The 23,933-nt window shown below is 43.7% G+C and overlaps 1 protein-coding gene across 1 annotated transcript in view; it reads left to right on the forward strand.

The window, feature by feature from the left end:
* The window catches only part of ZNRF2 (zinc and ring finger 2), a 394,136-nt gene that overhangs the window by 258,703 nt on the left and 111,500 nt on the right, over window positions 1–23,933 (forward strand). The window lies entirely within an intron of this gene.

The raw sequence follows: 23,933 nt of genomic DNA on the forward strand, positions 1-23,933 counted from the left end.
GACAACTGAGCCCCGAGTTTATGCCAAAGCAACAGATCTTGATATAAAACAGAATAGAGCTCCTTGGCTCTGGCTATACTGGGGAGATTCGAAGAAGTACCCAGTTCTACACCCCTGAGAGTCAGAAATAATTGGTGTGGGCTTGCTGGAATCTCCCAAGAGCTTTTAAATAGCACCAATGCCCAGGCTGCCCCCGAGACCCATTAAATTAGAACTTCTGGGGGTAGGACCAGACACCAATGTATTTTAAAAGTTCCCCAGGTAAGTTTCCTGCTCACTGGGACTGCCAACCACTGGCAGAGCCCACACCTCCATACTCAGAGGGACTAAAGATGGGCCACCTGAACTAGGATGGAGCAGAGAGAAGGCTGGGGCATAAGTTCATATAAAGGGTGGGGACTTCAGTGGGGTCCAGGTGGAAGGGGGCCATTCCCTCAAACCTGTTTACATCTCTATTAATGGTCCCTTCATTAAACTCTCCTCAGTTACCTTGAGTGAGTCAACTCTTCCAGCCAGATCCTCACTTAACGTAGTATACTCACCTAGATGAGCTTGCTAGGTTAAGTACGTGGTTGCAAAAATCAGAGATGGTCACTTTGCCATGAGCAGATGCTGTAAGGCTACATCTGAACAAGACCTTTTTGAGACTGGCTTATGTCACTTAGCATGTGTCCTTAAGGCTCATCCTCATAATAGCAAGTGACAGGATCCGCCCCCCCCCCCACACCTTTTAAAAAAGATCTTATTTATTTACCTGAGAGAGAGCAAGAGAGAGTGAGAGAGAGCATGAGCAGTGAGGAGAGGGAGAAGCTGGCCCTCTGCTAAGTAAGGAGCCTGACGCAGGGCTCGATCTCAGGAGCCCAGGATCATGATTGGAGCTGAAGGCAGACGCTCAACTGACTGAGCCACACAGGTGACCCTGTATTCACATGTTTTAAATGTGAAATTTAAATTCAGTGAAATGAAAAAAATCTTAAGTGAATATCCATTACGTTTTGACCAATGTATAACCCCAAATCACCCCCAAATGTTCCGGCATTTCTTCCCAGCAAATCTTCACCCTCACCCTTCCTCCCAGAGACAATGACCATTCTTCTGATTTTCTGCCATTGATTAAATTTGCTTCTTCCAGAACTGCATTTAAACCCAATAATCTTTAAGTGTTTTCTTTCATTAGATGTGTGGCAGTCTGGAAGGCAAAAAAAAATGTAAAATGCTAAATGAGGAGACTCTGCTAATTGATTATCAATCAGAAATTCAATTGGAAAGGAAAGACCCAGGGCTCTCCTCATTCTAGATCTAATTTAAATCAATAGGAAATCTTACTAGGTCATCCAAGTTCAATTTAAACACCTTTTTGGCAAAATCTTCTTTAAGAATGTTAGTTTCCTCTTCATGTATCAACTCAATGACTCACATAATTATCCAGAGACAGTAATTTTCAAACTGTGCTCTCTGGAGCCCCTAGGACTTCCAAATTTAAATCAAATCTTTGCAGGGACCCAAGGGAATCTTCAGAAACCTAGGATGGGGTTTAAAGCTAAATAAGTTTAAAAGCCATTCTCCTAAATCATTGAATTTTAATAATGCAAAAGCACCCTTTCACAAGGACTCTATCTTTAGTTGGGTCTGCGGGTCTAAAGGAGAAAAGGATGAAAGTCTGCCTGACCAGCATCATCACTCACTTACCTAAAGCTAATAATTCAGATAATTCCCAACAGTAGTACATGTGATGTTGCCAACATTAGAGAACCCCATGATTTGAGGGACCCTCTGAGGGGTTGCCAGCCATGATTTTGAACCTCTTCTTTGGGTATATATCATTTGCAGAAGCTGATGAAAGCTCTTGATTTTCTCCCCAGGGAAAAAACATACATTTTCAGACAAATTCCATTTTGCCTAATATTTTGGGGGTTCTGTAGAACCTGAACCTGAACCTGAGGTTCTGTGCTTGTGTCCTACAATATATCTAACCCCACAGACATCCTTCATGGGACTTTTCATCTGTCTTCGACAGAAGACCCAGGAAACCAAAACTTTTTTGGTTTTGATGTACATCTCTTTATATTTTAAACGTATTTTGCCTAATGAAAGGAGATGTAAAACAATGATCATAATCCTCTAGGTCATGTTCAAAAAGGGACTCCCAAGGACAAATGAGTCAGGTCATCAATATACACCAGCCCCAGGGCAGGAGGGCGTTCTGCTCTCATTAGTACCGCAGTGATTGAGAGCCTCTCATCCCAGGCAGCGGGGAGACGGATGAACCCAACACATGGCACACTCTTTGGCCTTGTTTCATTTTTAAAGTAGTCTCTATACCTAACATGGGGCTCAAACTCACACCCCGGAGATCAAGGGTGGCACGCTCTACCAGCTGTGCCATCCAGGCGCCTCCAGATGGCACTTCTGACCCCTTACTCTGTACCAGTCCGCTAACTCCTGACAAGGACCTAGTAGTAGATCTACTAAGTACTTAAGGTGTGTGAATATCAGAGGTAATTTCATTATAATAAAGTATCGAAGAAAACATTCTTTATGATTATAGGAAAATACACATAATCTGAGTTTCTTCATCTCCTGTCAGGATATGGGGAGGGCAAGGGCATGACATTAGCAATTATAACTCTTGTCCCTACCCCCTAATGCAAGACTTCCAACTTCTTGCAAAGTTCTCTCCAAATAACTTCTCCTCTCAGGGAGAACTCCCTGAGAGTTCTTTCAGGGCTGGTCTTGTGGGACACGGTGTCCTATACCACTGATTCCACCAGGTGGCAGCACTATATTGGGCTTCATGGTGCCCTCCTCCCAGAGTGTGCCAAACAATTCTTTTCTGTCCTTTCCTCTGCTAAAGGGTTCCCAAAGAGACCAAGATTTTCTGGTTTGTTTTGTTTTTATTTTTAGACAGTACCGCTAGTTCAGCCCTGGTCTCTCCACAGGAATTGAGCATTAGTCCCCTGCAAGTCAGATCTGAGGGGCAGCCATGAGCTGTTCAGAAGTGCCTTGCCCCTCTGATGACAAAGCCTTAGCTGCTGGGTCCTTCTGGTCCCTGGGCTGTTTGAGAGAAGAAGACAAGATGAGTCTGGAATTAGTTCTACCTCTGCCAATTCCTAGCCATAGGATTTTGAGCAGATTAACCTCAAAACCTGTTTCGTCAGTAAAATGATCACGATGATGGTGCCCACTTCATAGGGCTAGTGATGAAAGGAGAGTCTAGCCCGTGGAAGGTGTTTAATCAATGTCAGTGTTTATTATAACCACATATATTTACAAAAAACATTAACAGTGATTATTTCTGCTGGCAGCATCAGAGACCATTTTAAGTTTCTTCTTTGTTTCCCAAATTCTCTTCAATAAGCATGCATTGTTGTTATAATCAGGAAAAAAAGGCAATTAAAACACAATTTTTTGTTGTTGTTGTAGATCCCGGTTCCTGATGATTCATTGAAACATGCAAATGCTGTCTCCACTGCTCAGTGGGCTCTGGGCCCAGGTCTTCTCTGTTTGGGTACCGTTAGCATGAAATACGCCATTTGGGACCCAGCAGGTAGTCGATACTCATTTCCTGAACAAAAATCTCAATGGTAACTGCTTCAGGTTTTAATTTCTTTGTGTAATGAAACATATTTTTCTTTTCCATGAATTCCTTTTTCTTACTTAGGTCCAAGTAATCCTTTTATCGATTTAATTGAATCCTCCCCAGATTTAGTCCTCTCCAAATTCTCCCCATCAGAATTTCTCTTGAATGCTGAGTGGCTGCAGGCCATCAAGAAACCTTTCATCTGAGCTTCACACAACTCATGCCAGTAGGTGATATGGATGGGACTGAGTTGAGATCAAATCTTTTTAGGAGATAAATGAAGAACCAAGGGCCACAGTAACCTAGATTATATAAGGATTATAAAAGGAAACAGATGTTTCCAAAGAAATATCATATTTTAACTTGACACCCGTAGTGAAAAGAGTGATTGGTTGGTTTTTACCCATGTAAAGATACAGGGTTGTTGATGATTAAGTTTGGCCATTGCTGGGATGCCTGGGTGGCTCAATCAGTTAAGCGTCTGCTTTGGGCTCAGGTCATGATCTCAGGGTCCTGGGATTGAGCCCTATGTGGGGCTCCCTGCTCAGTGGGGAGTTTGCTTCTCCCTCTCCCTCTGCCTCTCCCTACCGATTGTGCTCATGTACTCTGTCTCTCTCTTTCTCAAATAAATAAAATCTTAAAAAAAAAAAAAAAAAAGTTTGGCCACTGCTATCATTTGGTTCCTTTGATCTTAACTGAATATGTGAAATGGTCAGGCAATCTCTGGGGAGGACAGGCTCAAGCATGATACTGTACTGGTGTTTCTTCGACATGAGCAAACGCAAAAAAAGATGACATTAGCCCTTGGCGGCTGATGTATTTTAGTTCTTTTCTCACATTATTGATAAACGTAAGACTCTCTGTCCAGGAATCTGAATCTCATGGAAAGTCCAAAAAGGATTCCGGCTGAGCCGCCTGAGGCAGGGCCCCATCTGTACAGAGCCCGATACTTTCAGTTCCTCCTTGGATCCTGTGATCTACAATAGGTTCCTCTTTGATTAAGATGTTCAAACTTTTAGACTCCTAACTAGGTCTTAAAAGGTGGTAGGCCAAGCTTGGGTCCAGGAGTAGGAGGCGGCCAGGGGTGGTAAGATGTGTGTAGGGTGGTCCTCTTGTTGATGGCGGCGCAGGAAACGTGGAGAAGGTAGAAGGATAAAGAAAAGCTCGGATGCTTGCACGTGTTGGTCAGGGTGGCTTCTGTCCTCTATAACCCAAGATATCAGTTCACATGATGCCAAAGCAGGCCTGAGTTCCTCTCGGCCCCTGTTCCTGAGCCCCTGATCCTGGCAGGAGTGGGAGAAGTGCTGACATTCTCTGCCATGCTGTGGCCTCTCACACGATCATCTAGCCCCAAAGCAAAAGAGCTCTGACTTCTGCATCCTGCAGCAGCTCTCTCCAGATTGCTACAGTGGTCCTCGTGAGGCTGACTGCAGACACCCTGTCTTTCCACCCTCTCTCTGCTCCCAGGCACTGGGACATAAACTTCTTCTCTCATCATTCAGACAACAAATGAATAAATAAACAAAAATCAAATCAGGCAAATCTCCTTGGCAGAGGCCAGCATCTCTGGGTTGCCAAACTTGCCCAGACATGCCTAAGCTGAGAAGTGAAGGTTGATCAAGCTCATGTGTAAAGCCTGGGTCGTGAGGAAAATTCCAGCTAGTGAGGAGCATTGCTCTGACCCCTCCCACACCATGTTCCTGCAAAGAGCTGGTCTGGGGAAAACGCTGCTTGTTCAAAGATGATTCATCAAAAGGAAAATGCTGCCAGACAAAAGCTGTAGCCAAAGACCTGCAGGCATTTATTTATTTATTTTTTAAGATTTTATCTATTTATTTGACAGAGGGAGAGAGATCACAAGTAGGCAGAGAGGCAGGCAGAAAAGGGGAAAGCAGGGGGTGCCTGGGTGGCTCAGTGGGCTAAAGCCTCTGCCTTTGGCTCAGGTCATGATCCCAGGGTTCTGGGATTGAGCCCCGCATCAGGCTCTCTGCTCAGCAGGGAGCCTGCTTCTCCCCCTCCCCTCTCTCTGCCTGCTTCTCTGTCTACTTGTGATCTCTGTCTGCCAAATAAATAAATAAATAAATTTTAAAAAAGAAAAGAAAAGGGGGAAGCAGGCTGTGATTGTATTAGGAGACAGGGTCATTAGGGGTGTAATTAAGGTTCAGTGAGGTCATACTGATGTCCTTACAAAAAGAGGAAGAGACACCAGACCATGGATAATACTGAAGGCCATGTGAGCACATGGTGAGAGAGTGGTCCCCTGCAAGCCAGGGACAGGGCTCTTACCAGAACATGAATTTGCCAGCACCAGGATGGTGGGCTTCCAGCCTCTGGAAGGGTGAGAAAGTAAACGTCTATTGTCTAAGGCACCCAGGCTGTGGTATTTTGTCACAGCAGCTCAAGCCGAGTACCGGCCCCTCAATGTGCTGTGCCTAGCGTGGGATCATCTCTCCCTGGCGCTTCCTGAGTAATCATCAGGATAAGAGGGTTGGTGAGCCATATAAGCCTATTCTGAAGATTTGGGATTCTACCCTGACCATTCCTGGCCATGATGCTCTTCCCTCCTACCCTCTCTTAAAAGCAAGAAAGGGACCCAAAATTGGAGTGAGAGGACACAAACTTAATTGCTTTTCAGCTACCTGGGTTTTCTTGTTGTCCTGAGATGGTCCTAGATCACAAAGATAATGGCCACTTGGTTGAGAGCCCTGTTCACTGAAGCCTCCTGCAGTGATCCACCCAGCTCTATAGTAGGCTTCTGTAAATTCTATAAAAATGCCCTTGTCACTCTTGCACTTGTCCCTTCTGGACAGAAGGTGTGGGAATGTGGTGGGGATGGCTGAAGGAAAGATGACGGTACAGGCATTAGAATGGCTTGTGCCAATTCTGTGGGGTAGAGGGAGAGCCATACCCCCAGCACCTCAGAGGGACAAGCCTCGGACCCTGGAGGGGCTGAGCTGTGAGTGCAGGGGTGCAATGACTGCATTCTCATCCACAAAACATGGCACAGTCACACAGTCTGCCTGGGCCTGGCGGCCCCTATGTCTCCCACCTGGCCTCCTGTCGGTCACGCATCCCTGCCTGCACACTATGGAAATAGGAAAACTCACAAGGTCATGGCCATTTCTGAAGTACTCCTCTGGGCCTGATGCTCCGATAGCACTGGCAGACATGCTTTTGAATGTCCCCTTACATTGTTCAGACACCCAACTGGGACAACCTTCTTTTTCTACCTGACTGATACAAATTCACATGCTTCTCTTGAAGCCCAAGTGGTCTTGGGGGACGCCAGGTGTGGCAGTCAGAGACCTGTTTTATTTAGAACCCCTTCCAAAGGTGCTTTCTTCCTTGGGTCTTCTGCTTCAATGCGAGATTAGTGCCAGCTACTCTATCCACAACGCTTGTGGTAAAATCTACATAAATAAAATCGATCACTGTAACCACTTTTAAGCATACACTTCAGCGGTATTAAGTACACTTACAATGTTGGGTAACCATCACCACTATCTATTTCCAGAACTTCTCCATCATCCCAAAGTGAAAGTCCATCCCTATTCCCTGTCCCCAGGCCCTGGTAACCTCTATTCTACTTTCTGTCGCTATGAACTTGCCTTTTCCAGGGGTCTCGTGGAAACAGAATCATGTAGTATTTGTTCTTTTGTATCTTTCTGAGTTTGCTTAGCATACTGTTTTCAGGGTTCATTCGTGCTATGGTGTAGGTCAGAATTTCCCTCCTTCTGTGCTGGAATAATATTCTACAGCACATATATACTACATTTTGTTTTCATTGGTTCCTGTATTGTTTAGAGCTCTCTTTACCCCTTGGTGGTTAAGCCCCTGTTATTGTTAATAATCATTTATATTCAACTCTCCCTGTTAACATCATGTAGTTTCTGTCTCCTGACCAGAGCCCTGACTGACACACTTACCTTTGGAAAATGCCCTTCACTCATTCCATGTGACTTTGATGGGGACAGTCATGGAGGCTGATTTCCCTCATCATGAACTGTACCACCCCATCCCTATGATACAGTGATGGGCCCCAGGGCAGGCATATGACCCTACCAGTGCCAATCAGAATCACTCCCCAGAATCAACAGATGGAGATGGGGGAAACATATTTCCATAATGTTTGCCACACTGGGGTTCTTGGTGCCATGTTCCCAAACACGTGTAGAGGGTTAATCTTGTGGTAGAAGAAACTGAGACCAATATGCAAGGAAAAATAGAGATGGAGAGGTTTCTAATACGTCCAGAGGCAGTGCAGACTGCGAAGATGGTCAGAATTTAAGCAGGCGAGGGAGGAAATAAGAAGAGGAAGGGCAGCCAGAAAGAAGGTAGAGAAGCTGGTATCATGCCATCGTGATCACTGTGATATCATGAGAGGATTTTTTAGAAAGAAGGGAGGGGTGGCTCAGTTGGTTAAGCGTTTGACTCTTGGTTTCAGCTCAGGTCACAGTCTCATGGTTGTGGGATCGAGCCCAGTGTTGGGCTCTGAGCTCAGTGCAGAGTCTGCTTCAGATTCTCTCTCCCTCTCCTTCCCACTGGTAGACTCTCTCTCCCTTTAAGCATAAGTGTATGCTTAAATAAAATCTTAAAAAAATAAAATAAAACATGGGGGCTTAAGTGGGTAGGAGAAGAATAAATGAAACAGGATAGGATTGGGAGGGAGACAAACCATAAGTGACTCTTAATCTCACAAAACAAACTGAAGGTTGCTGGGGTGGGGGGTTGAGAGAAGAGGGGTGGGGTTATGGACATTGGGGAGGGTATGTGCTATGGTGAGTGCTGTGAGGTGTGTAAACCTGGCGATTCACAGACCTGTATCCCTGGGGATAAAAATATATGTTTATAAAAAATAAAAAAATAAAATAAAATAAAATAAAAGAGGGAAGGGATAAAAGGAAAAAAAAAAAAAAGGGCTGGAAACCAGCCCCTGGATTGGGCCTTTGGCTGGGGCTGACTGAAGCAAGAACAGTGGAGCGCTCTCTGTCTTCACCACCCTCGGAAGCCCTGGGCTCTGGCCACCTCTGTTCTCCAAATGTGCCATAGCCCTCCAGCTTCCCCAGCTCCTGCTCCTGACTGACTCTGTCCAGTTCAAGTCAAACTCAGCTCTTCGGAGAAGATCCCAGGGAGCTGATCAGGCAGTACTGCGTCTGCCCCTTTTACAGATTATTCAGTATATGCTGCTGGCTGTGTACCTCTGTCTCCTCTGCCAGCCTGTGGGCTCCCACGGAGTGGGGAAGCTTCAGCGGATGCATCTCTGCATTCCAACCACTCAGCACATGGCCTGGCGCTAATGGATCAGCCCCTGTAGGGGTGCACTCGCCACTCCTCCTGTTATAGGAGAGGGAGGTCTGGTTGCCATGGGGCTGAGAGAGTGACTTCTCCTGCTGTCTTCAGGAGGAACAAATCACAGTGAGCTGACTGCACTTTGGCATCTGGCCAGTCAGGCTGATCTTGAGATGGCAGTAACACCTTTCCAGCTAAACAGATCTTTTCACCCTTTTCTTCCAGGCAGGTAAACTATGGAGTAACATCAAAGAATTTCCTTTCATCTGCCCCTGGGCGATTTAAAGTGCTTCTCGTTTGCCAGCATCCCCCTCTGCTCTCATGCCGGATTCCTGCCCCTCCCCCCCCTTTCTGCCTTGTCGGTGAGATGTCACAGGCTGTTGCATGTGGCTTCTGCGAGGGCCCCTGAGGAGGCAGGCAGCTGTGCTAGCCCATGTTCTGGTCTTGCTTCCTTATCCTTTCCGCCTAAGATGTGGGCCTAAAGCTTGGTGATGTGGGAAACAAAGGTTGAAGAATAAGTATTAACTTTCCTTACTTGCCCACTGACAAGTCCTTGAAATAGGCAGAGTGACCTTCCTCTAGCAACACAGCTGCCTTTATGTTAATACTTTGTTAAGGGCAAAAGCAATCTTAGCCCGACCCCCCAGAATCCTGTAAGTCTACTTTAACATATAAAAACTCTTTTAGAAATTTCCTTTATCTCTAAACCCTCAAGATACATGTTGGCAATCATCCCCCAAGTATATGGCCCACGGATATACATCTGAAGGGTCTCATGACTAAGGAATTTTTTTAAAAAGGATTTTATTTATCTGACAGAGAGAGAGAGAGAGAGAGAGAGCACAACCAGTGGGAGCGGTAGGCAGGGGGAGAGGGAGAAGCAGGCTCCCTCACAGAGCAGGCAGCCCGATGTGGGGCTTGATCCCAGAATCTTGGAATCATGACCTGAGTCGAAGGCAGCTGCCCAACCAGCTGAGCCACCTAGGCACCCCTAAGGTTTTATGAGAGGGTAATGAATGACCTTTTCCCAACAATAGCTAGCCACCTCAAGGTCCTGGAAACCTTGCTTCCAAAATTCCTTAGAGACTTAGGCTATCCCTAACCCCCTCCCAATTTGAAAGTATATAATGAATGGGCCACTCCTCATGACCCCAGCGCAGCTCTTTCTGCCCACAGGTCGTATCCCTGTGCTTTAATAAAACCACCTTTTTGCACCAAAGATGTCTCAGGAATTCCTTCTTGGCTGTTGGCCTAGAAACCTCATGTCTTTCCTACATCACTCAGTGCTTCATCAACCATCAGAGAAGTCAGCCCCAACATCCTCAAGATTTCTCATCTTTGAGCTTCTTTGTAGATGGCTGAAAAAGAGTGCTGTATTGTTCTGTGTCTGTTTTTCACGTCTCTGTGACTTACAGACAAATGCAAGTCCTAACTGATATCCCAGCCTCTGCTTCTTGGCCATCCAGAGGTGTTTCATTTTTGCGCCTGGCCTCCAGGCTCCTGCTGTCCCTTAACACATGTGCTGTCACTCAGGCCAGCCTGAATGGGATCTTGTTTGTATCCAAGAACCCTTCCCCGTAGAAGGCATACGCTAGGTATAACGGGGAAATGGAGATGAAAGAAAACGCTCCAGGTATGAATATGTGCTGAGGCCAAAGGTGGATGGCCATCCCTCTTGTGAGTTAGTAAGGCTGGAACATACGGTGCATGGGCAGTGAGGCTGGGAGGCACGCCATAGGGACACTGGGCTTTATCCTGAAAATACTGGGGTTTGCTGGGACTGCTGTAACAAAGTTCCCCAAGCTGGGTGACTGAACACAAATGTATCGTCTCCTGGGTCTGGAGCTGGAAGTGTTGGCAGGGCCTTGCTCCTCCAGAAGGTTCCAGGGGAGTGTCTTCCAGCTTCTGGCAGCTGTGGTTGTCACCTGGTTTCTGGCAGCATGATTCCAACCTCTGCTTCAGTCTTCCCTTTGTGTCTGTGTCCAAATTTCCCTCATTTCATAAAGACACTGGTCATATTGGAATAAGGGTCCACCCTACTCCCATACGAACTCAAGTCATTATATTTGCACTGACCCCCTTGTTCCAAATAAGGTCACATTCTGAGGTGGCCTGGTCTTTCGGAGGGCCATAGTTCAAACCACAACCTGAAGTGTGGTTTGAACTATGGAGACTTGTCATTCTGCTGGAGACCTGTCAGGCTAGGAGTAACACTTAGCTCTGGGGAGCCTTTTGTTTGTCTGTTTTTGCCTGTCTTGTCTTTCTAGTTTATATAAGCTTCCTCCTTCCCATCAAACTGGCAAAGCCAGAGCCCCACTAATATTTACTGACTGACCCACCTCTCTCTGCAGGAGAGGCACAGCCCGAATGACTTCTCATAGGGCTGAGAAGGCCTTGGAGGCATTCCCTGTGCTCACCATCTTGGGGTAGGGTCTCTCATGCCTGGAACTCTGGCTCCTTTCCGCTCAGAAAGCCTCTGAAGGCTGGGCCTACGGGGAGGGACACAGAGGACTCTCTGCCTGAGTGCTGCTTCGTGGGGAACTGCTCCCCTCTGCTGGACAGAAGCAAACCAGCTCTCCTTCCACTACTTAGGGATTTGTGCCTCGAAGTCACAATTTCATAAACCCATAATAAGAGTGGGAAGGGGCCAGACGTCAGTGGGTCCAGTCCCCTTTGTTGTTCAGAAAGGAAGGCTGAAGCCAGAGAGGGAAAAGGCCTATATTGAAGGCCACAGAGAGAGTTAGGGGAGAAGATGGGATTAGACACGAGCCTCCTCCCTCCCACACCAAGGTCTGGAATTCTAGAATTCTTAGAATTCTAGAGACATGGGCTGGACGAAAAGTGGAGTGGGGCTCCTGGGACTCCTACATAAACCTTAGCTTGGAGGACAAATGGCAGGAGAAGAAGTCAAAAGAGAGAGGTATGTACCTCACTCCAAGTAGGCACATGAGAAAGCTGAAGAGATACTGGCCCAGAGAAGTGTACCTGGACCACCTGTCAATCCATTCACTTGGGATAATTCCCCATCAGCCTGTGTGAGTGACCCCAGCACAGCCCAACTTCACAGTCCTAAAAAGTTGTGTATTAACAGAACTTCTGTAAATCAAACGCTGTCTTCACTCTCTCGCTCCTTCTCCCATGTCCTGGGTATCTTTCCCATCTTTCTCATAGCTGGCCTATAACAGTAGAGCAGCTCGGGTAAGCTTACTGCTCTAACAAATAGATCAGAACATATCACACCTCAAATTCGATAGAAATTTACTTCTCACTCACGTCAATGGTTCAAACAGCTTAACAGGAAAAGGCAGGAGCAGCAATGAGCTCTGGTCACATAGTCACTCAGGGACCAGGGTCTGCCATCTTTAACATGTGGACACAAACATCCAGGCGACAGACAGGAAAGGGCATGGAGGATGGCACATGGGAGTTCTTCTAGGCTGGACTGGGAAGTAGCGTGTGGCAAATTCAATCATGTTGCATTGGCTGAAACTCAAAGGATCCAGAAGGGACAAGACAAAAATAAACCTAAACCTGGGTTAAATGTTGATCTGATGAGGGGGAAGCATCATGAGAATATGACTCCTAGTACTCTTTACTTCGGGGAGTGTCACTGACTGAGGACCCCAACTGCTGCCCTTGGAAACCTGTGCCAGTGCTGGTGCAGAGGCAGGCCTTCTGTAGGCTGCTCCCTGCCAGTGACCGAGTGTAGCCCCCACACCACGGCAGATGGTTCCTATGAGTACAGGGGGCTCTCGTGTTGTCAACTGGGTTCCAGAACTCCCCTACGGCTTTGCTGAAGCTTCCTGAGACTACTTGGCAGGCTTGGATGCTACACTCTGCTGTTACTCCGTCGTCTTTACTTGGGTCAGACTGGCACCATGATCTGGTGGTTCTCCTGGCCTCCCTGATTCCTCCCTACTTCATTTTCCCTAAGAAAATCCTGGTGCACTTAATCCTGAATGGTGTCTGCATCTTGGAGGACCCAGTCGAACACAGGAGTCCGCTCTCTGATATTGACTACTCCCAACTCCACTGGGGGCATTTAGTGCAGGTGGTGAAGACAGAGAAGACTTGTTGAACAAAAGATGTTCTGGGTACACCCAGAACTTGCTTGTGTCATATAGAGGTACCAGGGGTTAAGCTATAGCACGCTTTTTCAGGGGACAAAATTTGACTCGGAATTGTCTCCGCGCTCAGCTGGGTGACTCCTTCCCACATTTCCCCAACAGGATTGCTCTTCAGTTCTTCACGGAGGCTTTTCCAGACCGTCCCTAACCTCCCCAACATCATAGCCATGGAATAATTCCCCTTGCAGGCAACAAATGACTTTGCCTCCCCCTTCCCAGAAAACCAACCACTAATAGAAGGCAAGTTCCTTAAGTGCATGCAGCGTCTGTCTCTACTTTATCTGTCTTCTTCTCCTGCCTTCCCTCACCATATTCTTTGTTAGGTCTAATTCATATCCCGTTTTACGAATCCCTTTCCTCTGAGGCAGGGAGGCTGATTCTTCCCGCTTTTCTCCATACCAGGAAATGACACCACAATCTAGCCATTTGCTCAGGCTCCCAATATCCACAAATCCATCTTTGTGATTTTCTTTTCTGACGCTCCTTCTTCCTCTAACACGACAAATCCATCAGCATGTCTGATTTGCTTTACCTTCCAGGTACTTTCTGAAACCAGCCCATCTCAGCATGTCCACTGTTGTTCCTCTGACCCAGAAATTTAACTGGGAGTTAGAAAAACCTCTTAACTGCTTTCCCTGTCCCCATTCTTGTCTTATTCCAGCTCAATGTCCAAAAATAGTCAGAATGATCATCTTAAAACAGGCGTCAGACCATTTACTCCCCTGCTTAAAATGCTTCAGCAACTCCCCACTGCAGATGAAAATAATTAACATTTTTTAAATCATGATCTACAAGATCTATATGATTTGGACTTTGCGGACTTCTCTGATCTTATTTCATATCTTTCTCCTTGTTATTAACAACATTCCAGACACATGGGTTTTTCTACTATTCTTTATGCAAGCCAAGTAGGTTCCTACCTGGGGGCCTTTGCACATGCCATAACTGCAAATCTTCTTGATATCTTGTTATCTCTATATCCTAGATGAAAAGTTGCCTCCTTGGAGAGGCCTGCCCACCTATCTAAAGACTAGCCCCATCTCATATCATGCTTTACCAAATTTCTCTGCTTTATTATTATTGTTATTGTTGTTATTATTTTCTTTTTAAAGAGGGAAGGAGAGAGAGAGAGACAGAATCTCAAGCAGGCTCCACACCCAGCATGGAGTCTGTTGTGGGGCTTGATCTCACAACTCTGAGATCATGACCTGAGTTGAAATTAAGAGTTGGACACTCTACTGACTGAGCCACCTAGGCACCCCTCCCTGCTTTATTATTTTTAGAGTCCTTATCACTATCTGAAACTATTATTAACCAGCTTATTTTTTTCAAACATTTTACTTATTTTATTTTAGAGAGAAGGAGAGGGAGAGAGAGAATGAGGAGGGGCAGGCGCAGGTGGAGAGGAAAAGGCGGAGAATCTCAAGAAGACTCCGGGCTCAGCACAGAGCCCAACCTCATAACCCTGAGATCATGACCTGAGCCGAAATCAAGAATTGGATGCTTAACTGATTGAGCCACCCAGGTGCCCCTTATTTTTAAATAAAAAACAGCTTATTTTTATATCGCCAAAATCAAGAATTGGATGCTTAACTGATTGAGCCACCCAGGTACCCCTTTATTTTAAATAAAAAACAGCTTATTTTTATATCGTCTGCTTGGTCCCAAAGAATATAAGCTCCTTGTGAATAGGAGGTTTTGTACATTGCTGTTCCTCCAGTGCCTAGAACAATGGTTGGCACATAGTAGGTGCTTGGTAAATGTTTACTGAATAACTATGTGACAGGTGCCAGGGCTCTTAAGCATTACAAAAGTTTCAGGGGGACACAATCTTACCATTGTGACATTCCCTGTCCAAATCCTCAGATGTACCTTGAAGGCCAACAGTATGGTCACTTTTGTGACAAGCTGGAGCAAAGGGATTCTTTCAAAGGTGAGAATTTCCAGCACTTGGATCCAGCCCTCCTAGGGGTGCCAGAGTAACCACCACTCACTGAGACTCTGGCACTATGACCACATGGTATTGGGAACATTTCTTCTGGATCCATCTTGCTATTCCAGTTGCTTCTGCTTCTCACCGTACAAGCCCCTAAGTGGGTATCTTCTCCTGACTCCTAATTTAACGGTTTTAGAAGATTTAATCTTCCCTTACATATGCCTTGGGGATCAAAGAGGGAAGGGAAGAGAAACCATTCTCTTTCCTCCCAATGTCCATGTCAGTGAAATCAAAACAGAAATTAATCTTACAATAAATTATCCTGCCTTAGCCACTAGTATCACTAAGGTTTCAAGGGAACTTACCTCCTTGTTGTTGGAGAACAGAAGCTGAAACAAATCTTTGCTAAGGGAGGCTAGAAGTTGAGGCAAAACTTTGTTAACAGTTCAGGGTCTAGAGAGGAGAGTCAGTGCCAGAGAATTCTGGAAGCCAGACCACGTGGGTCACAGGCCAGGTTCACTTACTCTGGATTTAGAATCTTCCTCAGGGCACCTCTGTGCTTTAGCCTCTGCTGTAGCAGCCTGGACCTAAGGGAAAAAGACACAGAAAATCAAGCTATGGAGTTTTCTGCTTCTTAGGTAAAGGGGTAAATGTTTGTTGAATATGACAGGTACCTAGCTTTTCTGTTGTAAGGAGATTCAGGGAGGATATTATTCTCACTGCAGTGGCAATCACTGCCAAAGCCTCAAAAGGTCCCTTGAAGGCCAGCAGTCTGGTCACTCATTTCTCAAGAGAAGGGACTGTACAACCAGTTTAGGGAAGAACCCTGTATTAGTTATCCATTGCTGTGTAACATACTACCCCCAAACCTGGCAGCTTAAAAAGCCACAAACATTATCTCACAGTTTCTATATGTCAGAAAATTGGAAGCAGTCCAGCTAGGTGGTTCTGGATCAGGGCCGTCCATAAGGTTAGATGCAAGACCTTGACTGGGGCTGCAGTCATCTGAAGGCTGGATTGGGGCTGGAAGGCATGACGCCTAGGTGGTCTACTCACATGGCTTATGGCAGGAGAACTCAGCCCCCAAAAGCCCTTGGCACTGATCATAAAAAAGCTTGAATGGCTATATTAATATGAGACCACTTAGTTTTAAAGATAAGAGGTATATTTAGAGATAAAAATATTTATATTTTAAAGATAAGAGGTATATAAGAAGGTATATTTAGGTATATTTAGATTATGAACATTTCATAATAACAAAAGTGTCATTTGGCAAAAAGATGTAATAATTTTAAATGTGTATATGCCTAATAAAGTCAAAATACATGAAGCAAACATGACAGAATGAAAGGTAGAAAGAGACAAATTCACTATCAGAGATTTTAACAACCTCTCTCAGTTATTGATAGAGCTAGACAAAAAAGTAGTAATCTATCAACCACCTTTCTAACTGACCCTTATAAAACACTAGGCACAACAAATGCATAGTATATATATTTTTTAAGTACTCATGGAGCATTCACCAAGGTACTGCCATATGCTGGGTCACAAAATTTACCGAAGTCAATAAATTTCAAATGCTTTTCTCTGACTACATGGGAATTAAGCTAGAAAGCAACAATAAAAATAACAGTATATGCTTAAAGTTTTCAAATATTTGGAAATAACTTATTTGGTTTCAAATATTTAGGAATGAATTCCATTCTTTTTTTCTTTAAAGATTTTATTTATTTGAGAAAGAGAGTATGAGTAGGAGGAGGGGGAGATGTGGAGGGGGAGGGAGAAGCAGGCTTCCCATTGAGCAGGCAGTCTGCTGTGCGGCTCCATTCCAGGACCCTGGGGTCATGACCTGAGTTGAAGACAGGTGCTTAACCAACTGAGCCATCTATGTGCCTCTAAACAACACTCTTCTTGATAACTAATGGGTCAAAGAAGAAATCACACAAGGAATTAGAAAGCATTTAAAACTACATGAAAATGAAAACACAATGTATCCAAAATTTTGGGATTCAACTAAAGGGCAAATTTATAATTTTAAAGGTTTTTTTAAAGAAAGGAAAAAGGTGGGGCGCCTGTGTGGCTCAGTGGGTTAAAGCCTCTGCCTTCAGCTCAGGTCATGATCCCAGGGTCCTGGGATCGAGCCCCGCATTGGGCTCTCTGCTCAGCGGGGAGCCTGCTTCCTCCTCTCTCTCTGTCTGCCTCTCTGCCTCCTTGTGATTTCTGTCTGTCAAATAAATAAATAAATATTAAAAAAAAAAAAGAAAGGAAAAAGGTTTACAAGAAATTATCTAAGTTTCTACCTTGAGAAGCTAGAAAAAAAAGAGCAGTTTAAACCCAAATTAAGTAGAAGGAAAAAATTATAAAGTAGAAATCAATGGAATAGAGCATCGACAAAACAATAGAGAACATTAACAAAGTCAAAAGTTAGATGTTTGAAAAATTGATAAGTTGGTAAATATTTAGCAAGACTAATCAAGGAAAAAAAGACAGCAAGAGAAAAAAAAACCTAATTACTGATATCAGGAGTGAAATATAGGACTTTACTCCAGACCTTGAAAGTATTTAAAGAATAATATTGGGATGTTATAAGCAAGGTTATAAAAGATGACATAGATTTTACAGCTAGGCCAGTAAAAAAAAAAAAAGCATAAAGATTGGAAAGGAATAAGTAAAACTGATTCTATATACAAATCACATGATTATTAATGTAGAAAATCCCAAGGAATCGACCAAAAAAAAAAAAAAGACACCTAAAAACCCAACTACTAAAATTAGTAAATGAAAGATCACTAGCAACAAACCACTGGAAAACAAAATAACACTCAGAATTAACAAGTAAAACACTTAAGAATAAACTTAACAAAAGAGGGGTGTCTGGGTGGCTCAGTGGGTTAGGCCTCTGCCTTTGGCTCAGGTCATGATCTCAGGGTCTTGGGATCAAGCCCCACATTGGGCTCTCTGCTCAGCAGGGAGCCTATTTCCCCCCTCTCTCTCTGCCTGCCTCTCTGCATACGTGTGATCTCTTTCTGTTAAATAAATAAATAAAAATCTTAAAAAAAAAATTTAACAAAAGACATCCAAAGCCTATATTGTTAAGCCATCAATTTCCCTGAAATTGACCTATGGAATCACAATCTCAGCAGGTATTTTTTTTTAACTGAGAAGTCAATTTTAAAATTTAACAGAAATGGAAAGGACCTGGAATAGTTAAAAACAATTCTGAAAAAGAAGTAAAGGTGGAAAATGTATATTATCTGACTTCAAGACTTACTCTAAAGCAATAGTAATCAAGAAAGTGTGATATTGGCATAAAGGTTGATAGATGCATTACTTGAACAGAATAGAGATCACAGAAATAGCCTCACTTTATATAGTCAATTTATTTTCAACAAAGGCACCATACCTGATCAAAGGTGAAACAAATATTGTGAGCTTTTTTTCCTTTTAATAATTGGTGTTGGGGAAGGTGGTGGAGGAGGACCTTAAGCTTGGCCTGTCCCATGCCTATGCCCATGCTGTGAGATAACACTCACAGCAGCCTAAACGACCCCTCCCCACCCATAATCTGAAGACTGGCAGAACAAACTTCACAACTAAAGGCTGAGAAGAGGCCACATCAAAGAAGGTAGGAAGGGTAAAGATGCAGTCTGGGAGCAAAATGGACCATAGCCATCTGTGGTGGGGAGGAAGCTAGTGGCATGGAGAAGGGGAGAAAACAGACTATCTATCACACCAGAGAGCCCATAAACAGGGAGAACGAATCCCTATAACATCTGCCTTTGAAAGCCAGAGGGGCCAGTTTCATGAGTTCTTTCAACCAGCAGGATTTAAAGCCTAGAATATTAAAAATCTGCAGGCTCAGCTCTGGGAGAGTCTGGAGGGGGTTAGGAAGTAGAATCCTTATCCTTAAAGAGATTCCTTGACAGTCTATGCAGATACAGCACAGACACAGCAGTCTGACAAATGCTGGGTGTAGACCAGATGAGAGGGAGAGTGATTTGCTTATCTCAGAGTGTGGCCCTGAGAGACAGGGATCACCACTGGGAGACCCCTCTAGGAACAAATGAGCTGGCAGGCATTATTTCTCCCCATGCACCTCAGCATAAACAATGGCCACATGCAGAAAGCAGCATCTCAACAAAACTCTTTACACTGCCCTAAACCCTGCCCCCCATGCATCAGGGATCCATCCTTTCCAGTCATGCTCACTTCGGTCTAGGCACTGCGGGACTCTCCCACAGAACTGTGCAAATCCTGCCAACACATCTCTAGGACTTGTGCATTTTGCAGGACCACAGTTCCAGTGGCAGTGGGGGTATACCTAGTTTCACAAGCAGACCACCCACACAAGGTGTTAAAATGTACCGCACCCATCCTGGGGACTAAACACTGCTCGCAACAGGCAAAGAGCCTCTGCAAACAACTGGACTGAAGGAGAAACAGGCCAAGGCTCAACAGCAGAGTGCAGACAACACACGTAGTAGATACTCCCTGAAGTGCCAGGCCACTTCACTACAGGGGAGGAAAAGGGGACACTACACTACACTGCAGGACATACTTCAGGACCTCTTGTTCATAAGGCTGTTATTGTTAAGAGCAAAAAAAAAAAAAAAAGAAAGAAAGAAAAAAAAAGTAGCTGACTTTACTAACACACAGAAACACACAGAAAAAGTCAGACAAAATGAAGAGACCGAGAAATATCTCTCAAATGAAAGAACAGGACCAAACCATAGTAAGAGACATAAAGTGAAATAAATGTAAGTAATACGCCTGACAGAAATTTAAAGTAATGGTCATAAAGATATTGGACCTAAGAAAAGATTGGGAAACATCAGTGAGACCCTTAACACAGAGATAAAAAAAAAAAAAAAAAAAGAACCAATCAGAGATCAAGAACACAATAAATGAAATAAGAAATACACTTGAGGGAATAAGTAGCAAGCTAGAAGAAGAGGAATGAATTAATGAACTGGAAGACAGAGAAATGGAAAGTAACCAAGCTGAGCAAAGGAGAGGAAAGAAAATCATGCAATTTGAGAATAGTCTTAGGGAACAACAACAAATGAAACCCAAACCCAGCAAAAGGAAGAAATAATAGAGATTAGAACAAAAATAAATGATACAGAAACTAAAAAAAAAATAGGGTACCTGGGTGTCTCAGTCGGTTAAGCATCTGCCTTTGGCTCAGGTCATGATCCTAGGGTCCTGGGATTGAGCCCCTGCATCAGGCTTCCTGCTCAGCAGGGAGCCTGCTTCTCCTTCTACACTTCCCCCTCTGCTTACTTTCCCTCTCTCACTCTCTCTCTCAATGAGTAAAATCTCAAAAAAAATTAAAAAAAAAATCTCATTTACAATTGTACAAAAACAACAAAATGTCTAGGAATAAACTTAACCAAAGAGGTGAGAGACATAAACAAAACAAAACAACAAAACAAAAAACCCAGAGGTGAAAGACTGAAAAACTATAAAACAATGATAGAAGAAATTCAAGACAATGCAAAGAAATGGAATGACATTCCATGCTCATGGGTTGCAAGAACAAATGTTGTTAAAATGTCCATACTACCCAGAGAAATATACACATTTAATGCAATCCCTATTAAAATATCAACAATGTTTTTCACATTATGGAATAAGCAATCCTAAAATTTGTATGGAATCACAAAAGACCCTGAATAGCCAAAGCAATCTGGAAAAAGAAAAGCAAAGCTGGAGGCATCAGAATTCTAGACTTTAAGTTATATTACAAAGTGGTAGTAATCAAAACAGTATGATACTGGCATAAAAATAAACACATAGATCAATATAGTAGAACAAAAAATCCAGAAATAAACCCACAATGATATAGTCAATTAATCTTTGCCAGAGAAGGAATGAATATCCAAAGGGAAAAAAGACAGTCTCTTCAACAAATGGTGTTGGGAAAACTGGACAACTAGATGCAAAAGAATGAAACTAGGCACTTTCTTTCACCATGCACAAAAATAAACTCAAAATGGATTAAATGCCTAAATATGAGATCTAAAACCATAAAAATCCTAGAAGAGCACAGGGAGTAATCTCTCTGATATCATCTGTAGCGACATTTTTCTAGGTATGTTTCCTGAGGCAAAGGAAGTAAATGTAAAAATAAACTATTGAGACTACATCAAAATAAAAAGTTTCTGCACAGCAAAGGAAACAATCAACAAAACTCAAAGGCAACCTACTGAATGGGAGAAGATATTTGTAAATGACATATCTGATAAAGGGTTAGTATCCAAAATATATAAAGAACTGATACAGGCGCCGGGGTGGCTCAGTTGTTAAGCATCTGCCTTCGGCTCAGGTCATGATCCCAGGGTCCTGGAATAGGGGCCCACATCGGGCTCCCTGCTCAGCAGGAGGCCTGCTTCTCCCTCTCCCACTGTCCCTGCTTGTATTCCCTCTCTCGCTGTTTCACTGTCTCCATCAAAAAAATAAATAAATAAATAAATGAAATACTAAAATAAATAAATAAAGAAAGAAAGAACTGATACAACTCAATACCCAAAACCCAAATAATCCAATTAAAAAACGGGCAGAAGATATGAATAGGCATTTCTCCAAAGAAGACATACAGATGGCCAACAGACACGTGGAAAGATGTTCAACGTCACTCATCATCAGAGAAATGTCAATCAAAACCACAATGAGCTATCACCTCACACCTGACAGAATGGCTAAAATAAAAAAAATAGGAAACAACAAGTGTTAGTGAGGTTTTGGAGAAAAAGGAACACGCTTGCACATTGGTGGGAATGCAAAGTGTTGTAGCCACTGTAGAAAACAGTATGGAGTTTCCTCACAAAATTAAAAATAGAACTACTGTAGCATCGAGTAATCACACTACTGGGTATTTATCCCCCAATTATAAAAACACTACTACAAAGGGATATATGCACCCCCATGTTTATTTTTTTAAGATTTATTTATTTGAGAGAGAGAGGAGGGAGGAGGAGCAGAGGCAGAAGGAGAAGCAGGATCCCTGCTGAGCAGGGAGCCTAATGTGGAATTGGGATCATGATTTGAGTCCAGGGTGCTTAACTGACTAAGCCACCCAGGTTCCCCACCCCTATGTTTATTGCAGCATTATTTACAATAGCCAAATTATGGAAGCAGCCCAAGGATCCATCAATAGATGAATGAATAAAGAAGATGTGGAGGATATATGTACAATGAAATATTATTCAGCTGTAAAAAAAAAAATAAATCTTGCCATTTGCAACAACATGGATGGAGCTAGAGAGCATAACGGTAAGGAAAATAAGTCAGTCAGAGAAAGACAAATCCATGATCTTACTCATATTTCGAATTTAAGAAACAAAACAATGAGCAAAAAAAAAAAGAAACAACCTTTGCTTCATTAAGTTATATGTTAAAATTGCCTCTGTCCCCAGCTCACATTCTGGACCTCGGTAGTTGTGTGATGATGGCCAATTTATTTATATCTTAGCGCTCTGAATCTGAACCTATAAAATGGGAATTATTATGGAGTCTCTTTCACTGGATTGTGAATAAATTTACAGGAAATAAATTAGAATGCTAACTTGTACATAGTACGCCCTCAGTGAATATAATCTATTATTATTGTCTTGTAGATGTAGTTTCCCACGGGAAACCACTTAGGAAATTCTGCTAAGGGCCATGTGGACCTACTGAAGTGTTGAAGTACTGAAATCCTAAGCAAAGAAGCAAGATGCACAGCTTTGCCTTTTAGAAATAATCACTGAAGAAGCAGAGGGGGGGAAACAGATTTGGAGACAACAGCTGGGACTGTCCTCACGTGAACATCAATGAGACATTACTGATCTAAAGAATTAAAAAATATATAGAATTATATTTAAAATATACAGAATTTGAATGTTTTAATAACACTGTAAATAAGAGTATATGTAAAAGTTAAAATTGTTTTTATCTTCAAAAATATTAAATTCAAAATTAGTCATTAAAATGAAGCCAAATAAAAATTGTGATTAATGTCAAATCTTGAAATAAAAGTTCTAAAAAACACAAATGGTTTAATACTGAGGAAGATTCTTCTGCAGCCGCCCTTCTTATGCTCAATTGTCAGTACTTCTCCAGCACCACAATTTGGAACAGGAAGAGAATATGGACTTCCATAGTATTGAGAAAGAACTTCATTCTGGTGAGACTGTAAGCTCCTGGTGGTGGTGGGGGGGGGGTCACAGGGAAGGTGTGTATGGTTGGCTCCAACAGTTGCCATCAAACAGTTCTTTTAAAGCGGCTGTACCCGTTGGCTCTCTACCCAGCAGTGTGGGACAGTCCCCAGAGCTTCACTTGGCATTTTCCATCACTTTGATTTTAGACATTCTGGTGGATGTGCGCCATGCTATGTCTATAACCAACACTTTGTTTATTTTTCTACTCTCTCTGGAAAGGGAATCCAGCTTTGCCTGCTGACCCACCTTTGGGGCAGAAGGGAGGAAGCCCATTTCCGGAAGGTCGTCAGCTGGAGGCCCAAGCACGAGAGGGCAGGTCTGCAGAGGCAAAGCCATTAGGAGGGAATCGCGGGCGCCTGGATTCTCAGCTCCCCTCCCCTCCATTATCTTGTTTCCTAGTCTTTCCACCCCTCTTTGCCTCTTGCCTTTCCTCATCTCTGCTGGTTCAAATCCTGCTCGCCCTACAATAGTTGCTCAGAACTGACCTTCTCCGAAGAGCCCCTCACCTCTCCTCCGCCTTTCTCCAACTACTTTCTTAAAGTGGGTAAAGCATGGATGTGATAAGATGGGCAAATCAATAAATTCTTTTGTTTCTTCATACGAGGAGCACGCGAGCTTGAGCAACATTGCGTCTACGTCCCTGAGTTGATGGGATATGGGCCTTTAAAGCCCCAGGGGCGCACGGAACACAAAGGAAGCGTGCATTTCCGTGGGTGAGCCCGAGTGTCAGTGCCCAGAGCCAACGCTTTGAAGGTCCCCGTGCGTCTCAGTCTGTAGGTCTCGGAATGGGGCTGCGTGCC

This window comes from Mustela lutreola, chromosome 4 (assembly GCF_030435805.1).
Source record: "Mustela lutreola isolate mMusLut2 chromosome 4, mMusLut2.pri, whole genome shotgun sequence".
In the NCBI taxonomy this organism is placed as follows: domain Eukaryota; kingdom Metazoa; phylum Chordata; class Mammalia; order Carnivora; family Mustelidae; genus Mustela; species Mustela lutreola.